Raw genomic sequence first — 21,358 nt, forward strand, 5'->3', positions numbered from 1 at the left:
CCCAAGACAGTTTAAATGCCTTCAATGTGTTTTGGACAAGGTCTGAGTACTTAATTTAATTTCATTCTTTTAACTTAATTTTTTTTTTTTAATAATCTTTATTCTTAATTATATTATTGACAGGCTCTAAGTGATTTTGAATGTCTATAAATGTCAATGCTAATGTATGTAAATATAACAGTGAAACACAAAAGTACTGGAGTAGTTCAGTGGGTTGGGCAGCATCTGTGGAGAGAATTGATTGGTAAAGTTTTGGGTCAGGACCATGATGTCCATTCCCCCCCCCCACCCCCCCCCCCCCCATCCAATGCTGCCTGACCTGCTGAGTTACCCCGGCACTTTGTTTTTTGCTCAAGGTTCCAGCATCTGCAGTTGCTTCTGTCCCTACTCAATTACAAAGACAACGTTATTATCTGATGGGCCATGGCCAACCTCACTATCCTAGCCATTCTGGTTGCCTGCGCTGAGATAGTTAGTCACTACCCACACTCTGCCAAGCTGATGGGCTGAGGTCCTGGCTCTCAGTGAAAGACTGTACGCAGGGCCAAGTTAGATGAAACAGCAGAGCCCTAGAGTTGACATCCAGTACTGTTTACTTTGGAGATGCAGTTTGGAAGCAGGTCCTTCGGCGAGTCTATACCGACCAGCAATCACCCCTACACCTATACACTGGGGACAACTCCTACAAACCTGTTATCTTTGGAATGTGGAAGGAGACCGGAGCACCTGGAGAAACCCCCCACGGTCACAGGGAGAATGTACAAACTCCATACAGATAGCACCCGTATTCAGGATCAATCCCGGGTCTCTGGCCTGGTAAGGCATTATGGAAGATCTACACCCTTAAATATGGAACATAAATGGATAAAACAAGACATCATTGACATTTTTTAACATCTGAAGGTGTATAAAAAAAAATAACACTGATATTATGGAAAGCCAAAATTGAGCTGCAGTAAGATTATTGCACGCTAATTTTGACAGCCCATAGGATGGATGTGAAATCTACAGAAACAGTTCAGCATATATTCACAACAATTCCAATGATGTAGCTTTATTACAAAGACAAGATTAACAGGTTTTAGGAACAAGGAACTGCAGATGCTGGTTTACCAAAAACATAGCGTGCTGGAGTAAGGCAGCATCTCAGGAGAACATCGATGGGTTTTCTGATGAGGCCTTCATGAATGTGAAAACCTCAAGGACAGGCAATAGTTTGGATCTACAGATGGTGATATGGTAAGGAAAACAGCACCAATTTAAAATAATCATACAAATGGAAGATTTTTAGGTGTGGAATTCTGTACTAAAAGATATTCTTCATGCCTCTTAAAAGGAAATTAAATAGTTATTTGCGAAGGAGAATTATAGGATATGGGGACCTTCTGTAAAGCAGATTTATTGGATTTATTATCAGAAGAGATTCAGTCACAAGATGTGGGCTTCGTAGACAAGACTAATATTGCCTTTTGCAAATCGGTGAAAAAATGCTTTTTAAGATACTGCAGATATGACACTAGTTGTTTGGGAGTTCAAGAATTTGGGCCAGCCAATGAAGAAGGAACAGCATAATATTTGACATAGCCAGCTATAACATTTGTATTGCTGATATAGCTAGGTTTTGATCGATGCTGGCACCACAGGATGTTGATAGGTGCAGGATTTGGTTATAGTAATTCCATTGAGTGTCGATTAGAGATGATTAGACTCTCTGATTAGAAGTACCATTATCTGACAACATGTTCCAAATGTCATTGGCACTACAGAGCCCATGTCTGAATGATATCCTGCTTGTGGCATTTCCCTTTGTTATCTGAGGAGTGGCGAATAGAAAATAACATTTTACACCCCATTTCTGACCTTTTTTTGAAAGAAAATGATTGAAATATCTAACAATGATAGGACTTGGGGCAGCACAGTGGCACAGCTGTGGAGTTGCTGCCTTACACCGCCAGAGACCTAGGTTCGATCCTGACTACAGGTGCTGTCTGTACAGAGTTTGTACATTCTCCCTGTGGAAAAACATGGGTTTTCTCCGGCGCTCCAGTTTCCTCCCACATTCAAAAGGCATGCAGGTTTGAAGGTTAATTGGCTTCTGTAAATTGTCCCTAGAGAGTAGGATAGAACTAGTGTATCGGGTGATTGCTGGTCAGTGTGGGCTCGGAGAGCCTAAGGGTTTGTTATCATGCTGTAACACTAATAACTAAAAGAAAAGACTTGCAGTACTGTCCCGAGGAACTTCTTTAACGTCGTCCTAGAATAAAGTGATTTGAGATCCAACAAACAGAATTCCCCAGCCAGTGGACAATACTCCTCTTCTTTATATGTGATTTCAACTTTATTAGAATTTCTTCACACAACAAATTGGTGCTGAATCCAATTATTTATGTCCTTGTGTTAGCCATGACACAAGGAAATCTCGGGCCTTGCGGCTTGGTAAAAGCCAAATTGAGCATCAGGGAGCAGGTTAAGTGCTTCGTCATGGAATATCAGCGGCCTCTTTGCTAACGGCTATGATTGATGACGGAGAATCATTGATGATGGGAAATAACATTTCCCCTGCTTTCTCTTGTGGATGATAGGGTGGTATTCCAATGTTGGGTAGATGTTGGTGCTGTAGATGAGATGTAACAGTTTGGATCATTAAAGGCCCTATGCTGATGATTAGCCTTCAGCACAACAATCAGAAAAGATTCAGCGCCCTCCACCCTTTTCTTGATATCACACTAGTTAAATTAGTTGAAAATGAACTTTTAAAAAACGGGGTTCTCGAGAGCCAGCCAAGATGTCAGGGGTTATGGGGAGAAGGCAAGAGAATTGGGTTGAGAGGGAAAGATAGATCAGCCATGACGGAATGGCAGAGTAGACTTGATGGGCTGAATTGCCTAATTCTGCTCCTATAACTTCTGAACTTGTGATAGTAAGTCTGGCTGAAGGCGATGTCAACCATTTATGTTTATTGACTATTTCTCCGCTTTAATGTTCCGTGATTTCTCCCTCTATTGGTTACAATGGTCCTCATTCAAATGTATTTGGCTAGTCATTATCTATTTCATTGTCAGCAGCATTTCATTGTACATCACTGTCATTTACTGTACCAAGGGAAAAGCAGGCTAAAAGATAGCTCTGATAGAAAACAGAGAAGGCAGGCATTGGAATGGAATGTCCTGCAGCTCAAACCTGATGTTGTCACTAAGGTATAATTAAAAACAATTACATTCTTTGGCACATCTCCATGCCGAGAATAATAATAATTTAACTATATAAAATGGCTTTTCTGGCAACTGGATATCACTAGAAATACAGTACAGCACAAGAACAGGCCCTTCAGCCCACAATGTCTGTGCTGCACATGATGCCAGGATAAACTAATCTAATTTGCCTGCACATGGTTTAGGGTTAGAGTTAGCCATTCTGATGAGTGGTTAGTGGCATAAAGAAACTATCCTTGTTCATAAGTGCGTAGTTCAGGATCCATTCTGAGGAAAATGATGCGATCTTAGTGGTGCAGCAGTAGAGTTGCTGTCTTGCAGCGCCAGAGAATCGGGTTCGTTCCTGACTACTGGGTGTTATCTGTACGGAGATTGTGCATTCTGGCTGTGACCCCTTGGGTTTCCTCCGAGTGCTCTGGTTTCCTCCCACACTCCAAAGATTTGTAGAATTATTTGCGTCAGTAAGTTTTAAAAATTGGCCTGAGTATGTAGGATAATGTCAATGTACGGGATGGTCGCTGGTGGGTCGAAAGGCCTGTTTCTGGGCTGTATCTCTAAAGTCTAAATTAATCACTGTAGTTTGCTGACATGGTAATCTTTTCCATTGTCAGTAGATGAGGTAATACAAGAGATTCCAGGATGGTTTTTGTCAACGATATCAAGCTGCCAAATGGCGGCGGTGGGGGTGGGCAGAGGAAATGGACAATGTCGGTGAGTGGGCTGAGATGTTCTGGGTGTTCCGTGGTCGGCTGCAGATGGCCCGCTGGGGCAGGAGGCCGAGTGGTGGTCGCATGAGGCGAGGGACAACGCATTTGTGTGTCGACATGCCTGGATAATTTTGTTGTTGGAGTGGGTCGCTGGAGGCCCTGCAGCAGCCTGGGGTTTGATTAGATTGGATGCCGTTCCAAGTGTCCGAGCTCCCGGATCGTAAGCAGCCTGCAGAGGCACAGAGCAGCAGAGGGAATCAATGACATTGCCTGACCAGGCCAACCCTGCAAACCCGACACAGTGCAGCTGCCAAGACAACGGGCCTTCATGGCCAAGTTAAGATTAACCGATTTAACAACTTTGAACAAGATGGTGTCGGAAATGTAACCAGCTTGAGTTATAGGTTGGATAGGCTAACATAGGTTAACCTGGGATAAGTTTGTTTCAAAGAGTTTACACACTATTTTCAGCCAACCATTGATTTTTACAACATTTCGTTCATAAAAGTTCGAAAAAAATTAAATTGCAGTTCAATGGTTTTTACGACCCAGTGAAATTCTTTTGCACAACCCACAAGCGCAAAGTGAACCATATTTTGGCGCCGTTTACAAAGAAAAAGAAAAAATCCAAAGTCCGGTCCACATGTTGGAAGTATTAGAGCGCCCCCGATCCAGGTGGAGGCCCGCGACCCGATGTCCCGCTCCTCAACTGACCATCTCTGTCCTGGGTGTTGCCTCCTGCAGCCGACCTTGAAGGTACAAGAGGCAATACCCTGTCCCTCTCCTACCATCCACTCCTCATATCCGTAGTCACCAGAGGCTCCCTCCTCAACTTTCCGGTCTTCAGGGTTTACGAACTCCCCCCTACAGTCAGGACCTTCTGCGTAGCGATAAACCCAGCCCTCCCACCACACGTGGCCACAATGTCAAATGCCACACGCATAACAGGGATACGAGAGTTGTCTTTGGTCTCACACAAAACGACACTAAGATGAACATGGAGATTGTTGTTAGGTATCATGCCGAGATGAGAGATTTTGATAGATTTGGTCACAACCTTCCTTCGCTGAAATCCTCTCCCCATTATTGACAAGTCTGGTATCAGGGTATCTTCAATCGTTTTTGAAGCTTCCTGTTTTCATTCCAGGGCATTGCCACATGGAAATCTCCTGAAGAACGCAACAGAACTTAAAAACTATATTCTGTACTTTTTTATCTTTCTCTTCACTCTACCTATTGTACTTGAGTTGGGCTTGATTGCATTATTTGATTGGATAGTATTATCTGATTTAATTAGAAAGCACTTTCATAGAGCCTTTCATAGAAACATAGAAACATAGAAATTAGGTGCAGGAGTAGGCCATTCGGCCCTTCGAGCCTGCACCGCCATTTAATATGATCATGGCTGATCATCCAACTCAGTATCCCGTACCTGCCTTCTCTCCATACCCCCTGATCCCCTTAGCCACAAGGGCCACATCTAACTCCCTCTTAAATATAGCCAATGAACTGGCCTCGAATACCCTCTGTGGCAGAGAGTTCCAGAGATTCACCACTTTCTGTGTGAAAAAAGTTCTTCTCATCTCGGTTTTAAAGGATTTCCCCCTTATCCTTAAGCTGTGATCCCTTGTCCTGGACTTCCCCAACAACGGGAGCAATCTTCCTGCATCTAGCCTGTCCAACCCCTTAAGAATTTTGTAAGTTTCTATAAGATCCCCTCTCAATCTCCTAAAATCTAGAGAGTATAAACTAAGTCTATCCAGTCTTTCTTCATAAGACAGTCCTGACATCCCAGGAATCACTCTGGTGAACCTTCTCTGCACTCCCTCTATGGCAAGAATGTCTTTCCTCAGATTTGGAGACCAAAACTGTACGCAATACTCCAGGTGTGGTCTCACCAACCCTGATCAACCTCCCTGCTCCTATTCAAATCCTTTTGCTAGAAAGCTCATAACAGACTGCCTGCTGCACCTCATGCCTATTTCAATGACTGGTGTCATGACACCCAGGTTCGGACCCCTTTTGAGTCGGCCAACCGATAATAGTCTGCCGTTTTTGCCACCAAAATGGATAACCTCACATTTATCCACATATACTGCATCTGCCAAACATTGCCACTCACCCAGCCTATCCAAGTCACCTTGCAGTCTCCTAGCATCCTCCTCACAGCTAACACTGCCCCCCAGCTTAGTGTCATCCGCAAACTTGGAGATATTGCCTTCAATTCCCTCATCCAGATCATTAATATATATTGTAAATAGCTGGGGTCCCAGCACTGAGCCTTGCGGTACCCCACTAGTCACTGCCCGCCATTGTGAAAAGAACCCGTTTACTCCTACTCTTTGCTTCCTGTTTGCCAGCCAGTTCTCTATCCACATCCCCCCCCCGTATGCCCTTATGTGGGACCTTGTCGAAAAGAAGTCCAGATACACCACATCCACTGGTTCTCCCCTATCCACGCTACTAGTTACATCCTCGAAAAATTCTATAAGATTCGTCAGACATGATTTACCTTTCGTAAATCCATGCTGACTTTGTCCAATGATTTCACCACTTTCCAAATGTGCTGCTATCCCATCTTTAATAACTGACTCTAGCAGTTTTCCCCACTACCGATGTTAGACTAACTGGTCTGTATTTCCCCGTTTTTCTCTCTCCCTCCCTTCTTAAAAAGTGGGGTTACGTTTGCTACCCGCCAATCCTCTGGAACTACTCCAGAATCTAAAGAGTTTTGAAAGATTATTACTAATGCATCCACTATTTCTGGAGCTACTTCGTTAAGTAATCTGGGATACAGCCTATCTGGCCCTGGGGATTTATCGGCCTTTAATCCATTCAATTTATCCAACACCACTTCCCGACTAACCTGGATTTCACTCAATTCCTCCAACTCCTTTGACCCGCGGGCCCCTGCTATTTCCGGCAGATTATTTATGTCTTTCTTTGTGAAGACGGAACCAAAGTAGTTATTCAATTGGTCCACCATATCCTTGTTCCCCATGATCAACTCACCTGTTTCTGACTGCAAGGGACCTACATTTGTTTTAACTAATCTCTTTCTTTTCACATATCTATAAACTTTTGCAGTCAGTTTTTATGTTCCTTGCCAGTTTTCTTTCATAATCTATTTTTCCTTTCCTAATTAAGCCCTTCGTCCTCCTCTGCTGGTCTCTGAATTTCTCCGAGTCCTCCGGTATGCTGCTTTTTCTGGCTAATTTGTACGCATCTTCCTTCGCTTTGATACTATCCCTGATTTCCCTTGTTATCCACGGATGCACTACCTTCCCTGATTTATTCTTTTGCCAAACTGGGATGAACAATTTTTGTAGTTCATCCATGCAGTCTTTAAATGTCTTCCATTGCATATCCACCGTCAACCCTTTTAGAATTAATTGCCAGTCAACCTTGGCCAATTCACGTCTCATACCCTCAAAGTTACCTTTCTTTTAGTTCAGAACCATTGTTTCTGAATTAACAATGTCACGCTCCATCCCAATGAAGAACTCAACCATATTATGGTCACTCTTGCCCAAGGGGGCACGTACAACAAGACTGCTAACGAACCCTTCCTCATTACTCAATACCCAGTCTAAAATAACCTGCTCTCTCGTTGGTTCCTCTACATGTTGATTTAGATAACTATCCCGCATACATTCCAAGAAATCCTCTTCCTCAGCATCCCTGCCAATTTGATTCACCCAATCTATATGTAGATTGAAGTCACCAATTATAACTGTTTTTCCTTTGTCACACGCATTTCTAATTTCCTGTTTGATACCATCTCCAACTTCACTACTACTGTTAGGTGGCCTGTACACAACACCCACCAGCGTTTTCTGCCCCTTAGTGTTTCGCAGCTCTACCCATACCGATTCCACATCCTCCAAACTAATGTCCTTCCTTTCCATTGCGGTAATCTCCTCTCTAAGCAGCAACACTACCCCACCTCCTTTTCCTTTCTCTCTATCCCTCCTGAATATTGAATATCCCGGGATGTTCAGATCCCAGCTGTGGTCACCCTGGAGCCATGTCTCTGTGATCCCAACTATATCATAGTCATTAATAGCTATCTGCACATTCAACTCAACCGCCTTATTACGAATGCTCCTAGCATTGAAACACAAAGCCTTCAGGCTTGTTTTTACAACACTGTTACCCCTTATACAATTATGTTGAAAAGTGGCCCTTTTTGATTTTTGCCCTGGTTTTGTCTGCCTGCTTCTATCCTCATTTTACACCCCTCTGTCTCTACGCTCACACATTTAAGAAACCCTTTCCATTTAACTCCATCCTCCACTATCCCATTCGACACCCCACCCCCCTTTCACTGTACCTTGGTGATAATAAGAAAACTTATACCAGGCACACTGCTGATATAAATATTGAAGAGTTTCAGGTGAAGAACACTTCAATGTAAGAGACCAGTTAGGATTCTTGGTATACTCGCTTTTTCTATGAGGTAGATATGCATCAGTCAATTGTTCAGACACATTGACAAAGAGCAGAACTGCCATGGGAAGTCAATCTAATCACTATTCTATTAATTTAACTTCATCACTTAAAAAGAACCGTAGATGCGGAAGTTAATAGATACAGCTTTATTTGAAATCAAGGCTAATGATTTTTTTTGCCACGGTACCTACTGGCACCTCTAAAATATTTTTTAAATATTTTGAATTTTGAATTTTACAAAAGGACGACTACAGTTTAAAAAAAAATTAAATGCATTAATTAAATTAGATGTTCAGGCCCTTAAACAGCTTAGAGGACGCTTATCCGTCATGGACACCAACAGTAAGGAACAATATGCATACCATACAGAAAAAGCACTGATTAAATCATTAACAGGCGATAGTAATATGGAGGCAAAAAGAGCGGATTTTAATTTTATCATTCAAACAAAACAAAATGTAGGTACTTTTTTAATAATTTGACAAAATGTAGTTATCAGTGTTTCAGATTGCTAAATCTTATGTGATTTAATATCTTCATACTCCATTTGCCATGAACTAGAACATAGAAAAGTACAGCACAAGAACAAGCCCTTCAGCCCACAATGCGGTGCTGAATATGATGCCAAGATACACTAATCTCATCTGCCAGCAAATGATCCACATTGTCTTTAAGAAGGAACTGCAGATGCTGGAAAATCAAAGGTACACAAAAATGCTGGAGAAACTCAGCGGGTGCAGCAGCATCTATGGAGCGAAGGAAATAGGCAACGTTTCGGCCCGAGTTTCTCCAGCATTTTTGTGTACCAAATGATCCACATTGCTCCATTCCCAGCATACTCATGTGCCTGTCTAAAACCAGGCTAACCGCCACTATCGTGTCTGCCTCCACCGCGATCCCTGCAACTAGACAGTCCTAACCAACATATTCTTCCAAGCCTAACTAACAAACATTTTTTCACATTCTCAGCCCATTGTTTGGATGATGAAATGTCATTTCCACAAAGTAAATTATTGCCTCAATTTACTTCAGGAAATATGTACTCAAGCAGCCCTTGGCTACGGTAATGGAGTAGCAACTTAACAAATATTCACACAGCTGCAATCCCCATACCAGTGTCTATCATGTGTCTTCAATAGATTTCTGGCAATACATCCACTTTCTTTTGCTTTTTGAGGATAGTTAGTACCTATTTCTCCATTTTAATGCATGTACTTCCACAATCCCATTTAACCTCTCATATACAGCTGGGAAAATAAGTATATAGAAACATAGAAAATAGGTGCAGGAGTAGGCCATTCGGCCCTTCGAGCCTGCACCGCCATTCAATATGATCATGGCTGATGATCATATGTGTAGGAAGGACCATTAAAAGGTACAACACAGAAACTGGCCCTTCAGCCCACCAGGTCTGCGCAGACCAACGATCACCCCGTAAGCTGGCACTATCCTACACCCTAGGTGTAGTGGCCATTTGGCTTGTTTTGTATGTCATTGGTGATGGCATGTGTCTTTAAATTTTAGACTGCCCGTTATATTGTGGGTGGGATCTATGACGTACTTTAGGGTGTGTTGGGAGTTAAGTTTCTTGCGTAGAAGCTTAGTTCTCAGTTTATTTTCAGACCAGCATGAGGAAGTCATACCCTTCGATCATGCGAAGCGTAATGGAGACACGAGAAGTTTTCTAACATTTAAAGCGATGAGCTGGAGTTCGATGAAGATTATAGTGTACGAGTCGGAAGAAGTTTGGATGTATACCTTATTGTTTTCATCAACAATAAAGAACGGACGGAGAGCTTGCATGCGTATAACGACATTCCCCTTAACCATGCAGTCCCCTTAGCGGCTAGAGGGAGTAATCTCTTGAACGATATAAAAATATGCCGCTACACAAGGGGCATTCACAAATTTTTGTCAAAGCCAATTAACCTGAAAAACTGGACGCCTTTGGATTGTGGGAAGAAACCGGAGCACCCAGAGAAAACCCACGCACACACAGGGAGAAATACAAACTCCGTGCAAACAGCACCCGTTGTCAGGATGAAACCAAGTTCCCAGGTGCTGCAAGGCACTGTACCACACTGGAAATACATTTTAAAGTTAACACACACAGTATAAAGTTGTCAGAATCTGAAAGAATCAACTTTGCACGCTCTCCAGCATAATTGCATTCTTCCTATTTTGTGGCAACCAGAAGAACACACAATAATCCATGTGAAATCTCGATGTTTTATAAAGTTGTATATGTTTAACAGTTTTCTTGGAAATTAAGAGAATTAAGAGGTATGGTGTCAGTGCAGTAAGTGGTGCTGAGGTAAAAGATAGTCGTTAATTTTGGCGCAAAAAGAGTTATGAAGATGTTGCCAGTGCTCGGGGGCCCAAACTACAGGGACAAGCTAGGACTTTATTCGTTGGAGTGCAGGAGGCTGAGAGGTGATCTTATGGAGTTGTATACAATCATGAGGTGAATTCATCGGATGAATGCAGAGTCTGTTTCCAAGAGTAGGGAATCAAGAAATCAAGGGCAAGGGTTTAAGGTGCGAGGGGAAAGATTTAATAGGAACCAGAGGGCCACATTTTTCACAAAGATGTTGATGAGTATATGGAACAAGTTTAGTTTAGTTTAGAGTTACAGCACGGAAACCTTCGGCCCACTGAGTCTGCACCGATCAGCGATCCCCGCACACTAACACAAGCCTACACACATCAGGGACAATTTATACTTATGTAACTGTACAAACCCAACCCAATTAACCTTCAAACCTGTACGTCTTTGGAGTGTGGGAGGAAACCGAAGATCTTGGAGAAAACCCACGCGGTAATGGGTAGAACGTACAAACTCCGTACAGATAGCACCCGTAATCGAGATCGAACCCGTGTCTCTGGCGCTGCATGCACCGTAAGGCAGCAACCTACTGCTGCGCCACCGTGCCGTTTCTGTACAGACTTTGATTTTGCACTATTATGGTTACGTAAAAGCTTTTCACGATACCTCAGTACATGTGACTATAAACTAAACTCGTATTACTGTTAGTAATTTAATGGATTATTGATTATTATATATTTGTGATATTATGTTAAAGGACTTGTTTAGGTGCAGCAAGTAAAATTTTAATTGTCCCGTTGCTGATACATATGAGGATTAAACTCTTGATTTTGCTCTATTTTAAAACACATGATGCAGACGTGGAGATCCCATGGCATTGTGCTTCTGATCACACCACTGCTGCTTGAACACAAATGATGCAAGAAAATATTATAACAATTATTAAGCTTTGTGATGACTTCACAAGTCAGAGTCCCACAGCGTAGAAACAGGCCCATGCCGATCAACATACCCCCACCTACACTAGTCCTACCTGCCAACATTTGGCCCATACTCCTCAAAACCTATCCTATCTAAATGTTTCTTACACTTTCTGATAGCACCTGCCTCAACTACCTCCTCCTGCAGCTTGTTCCATGTAACGACTACCCTTTATGTCAAAAGCTGCCCCTCGGGTTTCTATTAAATCTTTGCCCCCTCACCTTAAACCTATAAGAACATTTAGAATTTTGCGAAAACCTGTTATTTACCCCCAATTGCCTCCCAATCGTGTTAATTATAATTAAACCTAAATTTTGGTTGAGAAGTAATAATTTTATTTTGCTGCTTGAAAATACAGTATCTGATTGGCAGATACTATATTGGGCAGATGTCCCCTATATTGGTATTAGGCAAACACAGAAACTACAGATGCTGGAATCTTGAGGGAAAAAAAGTGCTGGAGGAACTCAGTGGGTAGGGTAGCATCTTTGGAGTGAATGGACACAGTACATTTTGGGTCAATACCCTTGCTCAGACTGATCAGACTGAAGAAGGGTTACGACCCAAAATGTTATCTACCCATTCCCTCCACAGTTGTTGCCTGACCTACTGAGTTCCTCCAGCATTTTGTTTTTTGCTCCTATATCAGTAGGTTTTACCAACCTTAAAGTAACCACTTTCTTAGAAGCTGCTGAACTTTGCTAATGCCGGCCAAGACTCAGTCTCAGAAACAAAAGCATGCTGCCTCGTTGAAAGGAAGAATATTTTCTATAAACAGACATTAATCAATGTGTAAATTAGTTGTTTGTGTTTCATTAAGGCGACAACAATGCATGCAAGTTATTCCTTCAAAAACTTGACACAATTTTCAATACATTCTTTCAGCACGTGCTTGAAATACAAAAAAATCAGGAAAGGTAATGTAAATAATTTTAAATGGTGTGATACACAAAAGAGAGAACTTCTCATTTAGTGGCTGAAACATTTTAAATTAACTATATTATATATTGACAGTTTTGCTGGGCAGATTTCATTACCATAAATATTAAAACACCACAGCAGCTCTTATATGAACAAACTCTGTATATGATAGTGTTATTAGATAATTGATTAATTTTTCAATTACCTATTTATAAATGTCTCAAGTTAATATTTTCATGATCATTTCAAAGGTAATGTCATCCAATGCCAAGTACAGGTATGTGGAACAGTTAAAATCTTTAACATTTAAATGTTAGTTCTGTCTTTATTCTCTTATTTCCTTACAATTCTCACTGACCTCCTCTCCCCCTACCAACCCTCACGGTCCCTCAGATCCACATCAGCCGGTCTCCTCTCCATCCACAATCCAACCTCCGCAGTTTTGGGGACAGAGCCTTCTCCAGGGCAGCTCCCAGGCTCTGGAACTCCCTCCCCCAACTGATCCACAATTCCGTGTCCTTCACCATCTTCCAATCCCGCCTCAAGACCCATCTCTTCACCTCTGCCTATCCTTAGCCCCACGTCCCCCTCCCTTTTCATCTGTGCATTAATTGCCTCATATTGTGTTTTGAATTGTATTCTGTCTTTACTTTGTGTACTAGTCATGTCTCTACTATTTATTTAATTCCCCTTACATGTTTTTCCTCTACCAGCTAAATTTTTTTAAGGTGTCCTTGAGACTCTTGAAAGGTGCCCATAAATAAAATGTATTATTATTATTATTATCACAATATGGTAGGAGACCTTTTGACCCATCGTTATGCTAGTTCTCAAGGCCATTCCATACTTCTGCCACTCCTCACATGTAAATTAATATCATCCCAGTTTCATTTATTTTTAAAGATACAACATGGAAACAGGTCCTTTAGTCCATCGTGTCCATGCCGACCATCGATCGCCTATTTACACTAGTTCCATGTTATTCCACTTCCTCATTCTCTCCCTACAAACAAGGGGTAATTTACAGAGGCCAATTAACTTACAAACCCTTTGGGATGAGGGAGAAAACCAGAGTACCCGGAGAAAACCCACGAGGTCACAGAGAGAATGTGCAAACTCCACGCAGGCCAAGATGTCAGTATCGAACCCGCCCCCTTTATCAAACGCAATACCGTCTTTATTTTCCTATTAACATTATTTGCTTGAAAGACACATCGCTGTTCATCTCAAAAGAGCATGTTATCTTAAATACTATCCGTGGTGACAGATGACAGATTGTTAGAATATTTTGGAGACATAATAAATAAAAAAAACAGAAAATGGTGTATGTATTCCACATCACAAAACATCAAAAGAGAAAAAAACAGCGGTAGCTCTCAAATAACGATAAGAGAAAAAAACAGAGACAACCAAATCTCAAGATAAATGAAAAAATGTGAGCAGAACAATCTATTCTGTAGATAGACGCAAGATAGACACATTCTGTGATGGGATTGATTGCGGTTGAGATTAAATGACAAATGAGATGATGGTACAAGATATGGGGTGAATGATTGGACATAAAAAAACAAGATCAAAGGAAGCAGAAACGTTAACTGAAACTATCAAGGGAAAATACTGTGGATGCCGGAAATTAGAAACAACTACAAAGCACTGGGAATGCTGATTATCTGTTTAGTCCTGAATGTGTGCCCAGTCGAAAAATCACATGCTGTTCGCCAACAAAGATGGGAGTTGAGGAAGCCATCATCCACCTGCTCCATCGTTCCTATGTTCACCTGGATAAGCCAGGAAGCATTGTGAGATTAAGGGTTTTTTTAAGTTCTCCAGTGTTTTTAACACCATCTGGCCTTGCACTGCTAGGGAGCAAACTGACAAAGATGTGGGTGGATGCTCCAACTTTAATTTCATGTTTCATGTATTTTGTGATTGGTGGCAGATCAATTTCCCTCCTGGGATAAATAAAGCACTATCGTATCGCATCGTATCAATCATGCATTGTGCTCCATTGCCAGCAGAGAACACAGGGGTTGGGAATGGGGACAGAAAATTAATTAGCATGAGAGCAGAAGAGACTGAAGGAAAACAAAATGATAGACAAAACAGTCAACAAACTGTGTTAGAATATAGAACGTATGTAGAATACAGGAGCAGGCCCTTCAGCCTTCAATGGCTGTACTGATCATGCTGCCAAGGTAAGCCAATTTCATCTGACTGCAAATGATCGCTATCCCTCCATATTCACAAATCTATCTAAAAGCCTCTTAAACAGCACCATTGTATCTGCCCCCTCCTCCATTCCTGGCAGCACGTTCCAGGCACTCACCACCTTCTATGTAGAAAAAAAACTGCCCCACACATCTCCTTTAAACTTTGTCCCTCTCACCTTAAAGCTATGTCCTCTCATCCTTGGCAATTCCACCCTGGGAAAATAATTCTGATTGTCTACCCAATCTATGCCTCGTATAATTTTATATTCTTCGATAATGTTCCCCTCAACATTCCAGAGAAAACAATGCAAGTTTGTGCAAACCCTCACAGCTAATACCCACAAATACAGGCAGCAATTTGTCTCCCCAATCTAAACTGCATTGTCAGTAAACGCAAGGTTGAAAGAGTGCACACTAATCACTGTTTTGAATGGAAAGTTTATTTGAAATCCAGGATTTTAGAAATGGCTATACCTTTAAGAGTAATCCTTCCATCTGTTATTTGTATCCACCTATCACCTGCCAGGCTTTGTACCACCCCCACCTCTCTTTTCCAGCTTTTGCCCCGCTAATATAATCATGTTCTCTAGAGATGGTGCCTGACCCACTGTGTGTCCTTTGTAAAAAAAAATCTGCATTCTTATTCTTCCTGCAGAGTGTGCAAACTTGCATCCTTTTTCTTAAAGTGGATCCAAGGCCAAAATTCAGACTATTGTATATTTATGCCCAGGAATGTGTAGGAAGGAACTGCAGATGCTGGAGACACAAAAAGCTGGAGTAACTTAGCAGGTTAGGCAGCATCTCTGGACAAAAGGAAGAGATGATGTTTCGGGACGAGAACCTTCTTCAGACTAAGAGTCAAGAGATGAGAGATATGAAAAGGTGCAAAGAACAAATGAACAAAGGTATGCAAAAGGACAAATCAAAGCCAGCAATGTTGATCAAGAAAAGGTGGAGCCTACAATGGTCTATTGTTGGTTGTGGAGAAGGTGATAACGAGAGATAGAAACGGTGACACTCAGCAAGACGACTTTGAAACTAGTAAGACAATTAAGGTGGGGAAGAGTGGGGGGGGTGGGGATTCAAAGCTTACTTGAAGTTAGAGAAATCAATATTCATACCAATGTAATAGAAGATTGAACTTTATTGCCTTCCATCACAGTGAGGAATGTGGAATCCACTGCGATGGATGTTTATGTTATCTTTTATGTGGTTGTGTGTCTTGTTGCTTTTCACGTCATATGGCTGTATGGTAACTCAAATTTCATTGTACCTTAGGTATCTCGATAAACACAAGGAATCATGGGATTTGTCAATGGTCATTCAGGATTTTTTTTAAATGAACGCAGCGCTTATTCTTCTTGCGTATGGCGCGCACAGCCTAAAGTTGTAGATCAAGGGTAGGCATCCAGGCCAGGACAGCATCAGTTACTGTGTGGATGGTTTTGATGCCACCAGGGAAAAGCCTCAGTGAGCAGTCATTCACGATGTGTAGGATGGTCTGGTCTGGACATCCGCAGTCGCAAGCAGGGCTGTCTATTGTTGTATTCGAGGGCTAAATAACTCATAAACGACCCTTGGTGTACAGAACCAGAAGTGTATTTCAAGCCAACATGGCTGCTTCTAAAACCATGCAGATCTCCCAGAGAAACCATTCATTTCGAGACAAAGCCCTCTAGTGGTGACTGCAGGACACAACACTTTTCCCTTCTTGTAAATGAAGGTGATCATTTAAGTCCAGTTATCCACCCAAATATGTCCGTATGCAATCAGTCCAAAATAACAGCTCGGTGAACATAACGTTTATGGCTTCACAGCTGATAATCGTGCACATACTGAGGTCTCCTCTTCTGTCGCTGACAGGGTCGAGCGGGAATAGACTGCTCTGCTGTATGCTCTGCTGTATGCTGGCCACAATCATTGTCTTGATTGGGTATTGGGAAAGGAAAAGTGTCCAATTCGTCTTCTTACTGTCCCTGTCTACTTGCAATTAGACGCCTCGCGTTCCATCTGGTGTCAACTTGGTGGAAGTACGCATTCTCGCCGAATCTCCGTTTAATCTGTATCGGCTTGGAGAGTGCGCTTGCGAGCTTATGCTGTCAGTTTGGGCGGCTGATTCATACCCAGTCGCCGACCTTGAACTGTGGCGCTCGTATCGTGGCGTGTTTGGCATCACAGTACGCTTTCCCTTTCGCTTGTCTGTGCGCTATCATTTCCGCCCTCGCTTTTGTGTTCTTGATTTGGGTGCGATGATAGTTGAAGAGCATTCAGTTTTGTTCGCAGGTTTCGCCCTATCATCAGCTCTGCTGGTGTTTTCCCAGTCAACGTGTGTGGTGTGGATCTGTATGATCGGAGGAGGATATGGATTGACTGTTTAAACGTTTTCCCCTCCGACATGCTCGCTTTTATGCTTTCCTTGATCACGCGATTGAATCATTCAGCCCTACCGTTCGATTGGGGGTTGTATCACGACATCTGCTGATGTTGAATGTCATAACTCGTGAGGAAAGTGGAAAACTGTTCAGATATGAACTCGTTGTCAGTTGTTATGACCTCCACCAGTCCCCACTTAGTGAACAGCTTTTCGAGAATCGCGATGATTGAGCTTGTCGTGACTGAAGAAGTAGTAGTGATCTCAGGCCACTTGCTGTGTAGAAACAGCTGGCTTCTTGGCGCTGTTTGCTCCTCTCCGAAGATGTCGACTTGCAAGTGCCTCCATGGTTTGTCCGGCCATGGGATTGGCTGAAGAGGGGCAGGGCATGGTCTAGTTGCTTTCTCACTAATTGTGCATTCTTCACAATTTTTTACGAAATCTTCTACGCGACGATCTATTGCTGGCCACCACACTGCCTCGCGACACCATTGTTTCATCCTAACAATGCCCAGGTGTCCTTCGTGTGCCAGTTGTAACACGCGGTGTGTTGTGGTGAATTGGGTATAACCACTCAAGGTCCGCGCGTGACACATGTATCGTCAACTACAGCCAGTTTGTGGCATACCCGGTGGTACAGAACCAAGTCGTCTGCTATCTCCTTGGGCCAGTGGGTCCTGAGATATTGGCAGACGATTTGCAGTGTGCCGTCAGCTGTCGACTTTGCTTTCAGCTCTCCCCGCGTCACTAAATTTGCCATCGCGTGCGAAATCACCGCGAGAACGTATTCGTCAATGTTGCTTGAAGCATCGCTATCGCGTGTGCTTGCAAGTGCCGCCGTTGGGACATGACTGAGCATATCTGCGATGGGATTGCGTGAACTTGCGAGGTATTCTACCTTGAAGTTGTACTGGTGAAGGCGATCGGACCATCTGTAGATCCTGAGCGGACGGTCTCCTGAGCCTGACGTGTCCAGTAACGTAGTCAGCACTTGGTGACCCGTACGGAGAGTGAATGGTCTCCCGTATAGGTATACGTGCCAATGTTCACACGTATAGATGCACGCTAATGCTTCGCGTTCCCCGATGGAGTACATGCGTTCGGTTGCAGTCAAGGGATGGGACGTGAATGCGATCGGTTGTTCACTTCCATCGATACTCTGCGAGAACACTGCTCCGATCGCTATACCGGAAACATCAGTTGTGACGTACATTTAAGCACTTGGGTCGAAGTGCACGAGTACAGGAGGAGATGCTATTTTGTCTTTCAGCGTGTTGAACACAAAGTCCTGCTCCTCCGTCCATTCCCACTGTGTGTCTTTCGGTAGCAGCTTCTGTAGCGGTTCTGCGATCTGCACGTACTGCGGCACAAACGTGCGGTAGAAGTTGGTGGTGCCCAGAAATGACGCTAACTCTTTCACGTTAGTTGGGGCGGGGAGCGCGTTGATGGCTTGGACATTGTCCTGAGTAGGCTCAGCTCCAGTCGCTGTCACTGTGCCCAAGAAAGTCAATCTCGGATGCTGTAAATGTGCACTTTGCTGTGTTGAGCGTCAAGTTGTGTTGCGCGAGACGAGCTAACACTGCATTAATTCGTCGATCGTGTTCCTCCTTGTCCCTTCCATGGACAATGACATAATCGAGGAGATTGAGTGCTCCATCAATACTTTCTGAAAGTGATTCAGCTTTGAACACGCGATGCATCGTTTACCATACGCTGGACATTCCCCGGGAGTGTGTGTTCGGCCACAATTCGGACACTGCTTGTTTTTTTTTTTTGGTTTTGATTTTTAAAATATTTATTAGAAGTGAGTACAATGCATTGGTACAAAAATTATGTTAACATATTACATTCTCTGTACAACTTCCTTTTTTTTTTAAAGAGAGAAGTGAGAAAAGAGAGAAGAAAAAGAGGTTGTGAAAAGTGAAGAATAGACTAGTAAGCGTGAGTGAAAAACAGATAAAGAAAAAGTGAAAAAAAGGAATAAGTGAAGAAGGAAAGCAGGAGGGAGATTATTCAGTCGCCACAAGGAGATGATTTTTTTAAATATTCTAAATCATCTTTCACCCATACCTGAAACTTTTAGTTTTCATGATACTATGTCACCACATGAATCCAAGAAATCAATAAATGGGGACCAACTCCTTAAGAATTGGTCTTGTTTGTCTATTAGGAGGAGTCTCATTTCTTCCAAATGTGCTGTGTCCAGCATATTACTAATCCACATTTTAAATGTTGGTATATTAGCATTTATCCAAAATTTAAGTATGTTTTTTTGCTGTTATTAACCCATAATTGAAAAATAAGTTTTGGTGTGTATTTAATTTGTTCCCATCTCCACTTCCTCCAAATATAATCATTTCAGTATTAGGTTCCATTTTTGTCTTAAATAGCTTTGAGAATATATCAAATATGTCACACCAAAATTTATAAAGTTTTGTACAAGAGACAAATGAGTGCATAATATTGGCATTTTGAGAAAGACATTTATCACAAATGGGAGAAATATTTGGATAAAATTTATTCAACCTAGTTTTGGAATAATATAATCTATGTAATATTTTAAATTGAATTAAATTATGTCTAGCGTTGATCGAACATTTATGTATATGTATCAAATATTTTTCCCATGTTTCTTTTGAGATTTTTATCATTCATTATTTTTCTCAGTCTTCTCTAATTGCCTCTGTTGATGGTAATTCTAGTTTAAAATACTGTTATACAAGTATGATATTAATTTTTTTGACTCCGCCTTGATATTCATTACTTCTTCCAGTGGGTCTAAAATTATACTTTGGAATCTTGGTATATATTTCTTCATAAAATCACATACCTGTAGGTATTTAAAATATCGATTGTTATTCAATTTAAATTTTGAATGAAAATAAGTTTCCCAATTCATACAAGTCACCTAACTTTTTAATTCCCACTCTTTCCCATTGTTTATATGTTTTATCCATACCAGATGGTTTAAATACTGGGTTATTCACTATTGGTGTTAGCACTGATAAGTTTCTTAATTTTAAAGTTAATTATATTTGTTTCCAGATTCGTATTGTATTTTGTATAATTGGATTCTTCTTATATAACATATTATTCAGCTTTATTGGAGAAAAGATGATCGCTCCTAGATCGTTGGGGGCGCAATCCTCTTTCTCCATTCTTATCCATTCCAATTGTTGAGCAGAACTGTCCAACCAATAAATTATATTCTTAATATGTACTGCCCAATAATAGTATAGAAAATTAGGTAGTGCAAATCCCCCCACCTCTTTGGGTTTGCACAAGTGATTTATTTTAATTCTATGTGCTTTATAATCCCAAATAAAATTTAAAATATTCGAGTGTTTTGGTATATATATTGGTATAGATTGGAATAAATATATTATTTGTGGTAGCGCTATCATTTTTATAGCGTTTATTCTGCCGATTAGTGATAGTGGGAGCGTTCTCCAAAATTTAATCAGTGAATCAAATTTATTTAATAATGGTATAAAATTAGCGTAAAATAATGATTTATATCTTCTAGTAACTTGAATACCCAGATACTTAAATTTTTCCGTTGCAATTTTAAATGGAAATTTTAATAGGTGATTCGCTTTCTGGGGTTTTAATGACATAATTTCACTTTTATTCCAATTTATTCTATAACCGGAGAAAGAGCCAAATTCCTCTATTAGATTTAATAGATTCGGGATGCTCGTTTGGGAGTTTGTAATATATAAAAGTATATCATCTGCATATAGTGATATTTTATTACTAGTATCCTTAGTATTATATCCCTGAATATCTGGATGCCTTATTATCCTTTCAACAAGTGGCTCTATCATAAGTGCAAATAGCAGGGGAGATAAAACACAGCCCTGCCTATTGCCCATCGATAATTGAAATTTTGAAGATAATATATTATTAGTTAGTATTCTTGCCATTGGTTTATCATATAGTAATTTAACCCATCTGATAAAACTCTCTCCCATATTAAATTTTTGGAGTACTTTGTATAAATACTGCCATTCTACCTGATCAAATGCTTTCTCTGCATCCAGAGATATAACTGATAAGTCTTCCTTTTCCGTTTTGTATGAATACATTATATTAAAAAGTCGTCGCAAATTGTTAGATGATTGTCTTTTAGGTATAAACCCGGTTTGGTCCGGATTTATCAATTTATTAATATATTT

General features: G+C 41.4%; 1 protein-coding gene across 2 annotated transcripts in view; it reads right to left on the bottom strand.

Annotated features, from left to right (window-relative positions):
- The window catches only part of LOC129708449 (alpha-1,6-mannosylglycoprotein 6-beta-N-acetylglucosaminyltransferase B-like), a 656,277-nt gene that overhangs the window by 463,961 nt on the left and 170,958 nt on the right, over nucleotides 1–21,358 (bottom strand). The window lies entirely within an intron of this gene.

This window comes from Leucoraja erinacea, chromosome 23 (genome assembly GCF_028641065.1).
Source record: "Leucoraja erinacea ecotype New England chromosome 23, Leri_hhj_1, whole genome shotgun sequence".
In the NCBI taxonomy this organism is placed as follows: domain Eukaryota; kingdom Metazoa; phylum Chordata; class Chondrichthyes; order Rajiformes; family Rajidae; genus Leucoraja; species Leucoraja erinaceus.